Raw genomic sequence first — 3,015 nt, forward strand, 5'->3', positions numbered from 1 at the left:
GTTGACTATCATGCACTGACTTTATTCATCATTTCCCTGGACTATTGACTCTAGGGTTCCTTTATCATTGTGACAGTGTCATTAGAATATTGGTCACTTGTCCTCTAAAAATTGTTCAAAATGTATCTCCTTCATGTGCTGTTGCGATACATCACCAGCTGGACTGTGGCATGACTCTTCCTTCTTGGGCATGTGCAATAGGCATATTGCGTCCATTCTTCCCTTTCGAAGGTGTTTGCTTATCACCTTGGCAAGGGATTGTGTGCACTCTCCTCCGTACAGTAATAACTTACCCCTTGCAATTAATAAATGATCAAAAGGAGATGTTTCAAACCATGGTCTTCTGTAAATTTATTACTCATTGATGGTATTTGCCCAAAAGAGTCTTCATTGTGATCATCAAAAGGCACAAGCTTCAGGGTTTTAAAATAACATCCTTTAATCAACAGCCTAAGGTCGGGTGCTTGCTATTTTTAACACCTAAGGAAGACACTGGCTCTTCTGAGCTTCTTTTCTTCTAAAGAAACATTTCTGCAGCATCAAAGCCAGACCTCATGTGGTTAGGGGGAAAAGACTCCTAGAGGGCTTAGTTCTCAGGTAGAGAAACTTTGAAAAGAAACAGTGACTGCCCAAGCCCAGAACCAGTTTATATTCCTAGCCACCGGAAAACCTTCATCACAGCTGAGCAGATCTTGTTTAATATGGACTCTCTGAATTCCACAATCCAAGGGCAAGAGTGATCATATTCTATTAATTCTGAGGTCTGATTATTAGATACCTTTTTATTTTGCATACTTTTCATTTCAGAACAAAATAAAACAATCAAAAACACCACAATGCAGAACACCCAACCCTGCTATTCCGTGGGAGGGGACCTTCCTGCCTTAAGGCACAAGGACAGGATAGAAGAGATTCTTGTAGGCCTGAGCAGAGAGCCAGGTGGGTGAGGGCCAGTCAGGGCTGTTGGGGGAGCCACAGGGATACTATACAGAGGGCAAGGGCTTCCTGAGAGCCTTTAATCCACTTCTTCCATGCAAGAGGCATCATGTCACCCTCCAGTGGCGGGATCTCATCAGGAACAGCAGCACTGGGCTCCTCTGCAGTGACCTCATCTTCATCAATGCCCAGGCTTAGTTTAATCATGTGGTGGATATGGTTGGAGTGGGTTTGGGGATCTTCAAGTGAGAAGTCAGAGGAGAGCGGAGCAGTTTCAAACAGCAGCATCACCAGGTCCTTGACAGCTTTGTCATTTTTTTGTCTGTCCCAGCCTTCTGCCGTAGGGTCTCCACAATGGGTTGGTCAGGGCTGATCTCTAGGTGTTTCTTGCCCACCATGTAGTGTATTGTAGAGTTGTCTTGCAGTCCCTGGGCCTTCATGATCTGTTCCATGTTGGCTGTCCAGCCAAAGGTGCTTGTCACAATGCAGCAGGGTGAAGACACAAGCCTACTGGAGATTGTCACATTTTCAACCTTCTTGTCTAAGATCTCCTTCGTGAGCTTGCAGAGATTCTCAGACTTTGCCTTGCTCTCCTCCATTTTCTTCTTCTCTTCCTCATCCTCTGGTAGCTCCAGGCCCTCCTTTGTCACTGAGACGGGGCTCTTGCCATCAGATTCCTTGAGCTGCTGCACACAGTGCTCATCAATGGACTCAGTCACATTCACCACCTCAAAGCCCCGTTTCCGCACACGCTCCACGAAGGCAGAGTTGGCCACCTGCTCTTTGCTCTCACCAGTGATTCAGTAGATGGGGATCTGTGTCTCCTTCATGAGAGACACATATTCTGACAGGTAAGTCATCTCATCTCCAGACTGAGAGGTGTGATAGTGAAGGAGCTCAGAGAAGCGGCAAAGGTGGTTCGTGGAATCCTCATGGATTCCAAGCATTCTTGAAGAACGCCTCATAAAATGTCTTGTAGTTCTCTTTGTCTTCAGCCAACTCAGAGAAGAGCCCAAGGCGCTTCTTCACAATGTTTATGCAGATGACTTTCAGGATCTTGTTCTGCTGGAGCATTTCTCGGGAGATGTTCAGGGTCAGGTCCTCAGAATCAACCACACCACAGATGAAGTTGAGTGAGTTCACCATGATGAACACACAACAGACATACAATTTGATGTTGTTGTTGTTCTTCAAGTTCTCAAAAAGGTCAAAGGGAGCTCACTGGGGAATGAAGAGCAATGCCCTGAATTCCAACTGATCTTCTACAGAGAAGTGCTTGACTGCCCAGTGGTCTTCCCAAGCATTGGTGAGGCTCTTATAAAATTCACCATATTCCTCAAGTGGTGTCATCCAGATTTCTGGTCCAGATAGGCTTCATCTTAGTCAGTTCTTCCTGGTTATTTATGAAGCCATGCCAATACCTGTGTTCACCAAAGTCAGCGTGCACTCCTGAGGGTTGGAGATAATGCGAATCTCTAGCTCTTTCCTGCTGTCCAACTTGGAAGGGTCCCTCAGGCTCCCATACCGAATCTTGTCCAGAGCATCAGAAGCATAGAGATCAACTCCCAGAGGAAAATCTCCTTGTTTGAGTAGAAAGTGTTGATGATGGGGTACATGAGCTCAGCAATTTCTGCATAATAGGCAAAGGTCTCCACCTCTTCTTCTCCATGGTGCACTTCCTCAAGCATCTTGATGGGAAAGCCAAGTAGTAGTACAGAGCAAGGTGAGCCGTGACCATGTACAACTTGCACTGCAAGCCTAGATACCTTTAAATACCTTAAAGCCACCTTCGATTGATTGTTTGGCTGGTTGGTATGTGGTGTGTGGTGTGGTGTGTGTGTGTGTGTGTGTGTGTGTGTATACATGTGAGGAATGTGTGAGTATATGTGTGTATGTGTGAGTATACATGTGAGTATATGAGTGTTAATTTATGTGTGAGTGTGTGTATGTGTATGTCCTATGTGGTATGTGTGTGTGATTTGTATGTACATGTGTACATGTAAACTGTTGGTAGGTGTCTTCCCCTATAGAGCTTTGCTTTTTTTTTTTTTTGACAGTGTTCCTCACTGAACCCAGAGC

General features: G+C 45.3%; 1 pseudogene; it reads right to left on the reverse strand.

Annotated features, from left to right (window-relative positions):
* Positions 1-1,015: 1,015 nt before the first annotated feature.
* Positions 1,016-2,624, reverse strand: LOC116898346 (annotated as a pseudogene).
* Positions 2,625-3,015: the final 391 nt, after the last annotated feature.

This window comes from Rattus rattus, chromosome 4, assembly GCF_011064425.1.
Source record: "Rattus rattus isolate New Zealand chromosome 4, Rrattus_CSIRO_v1, whole genome shotgun sequence".
Taxonomy (NCBI): domain Eukaryota; kingdom Metazoa; phylum Chordata; class Mammalia; order Rodentia; family Muridae; genus Rattus; species Rattus rattus.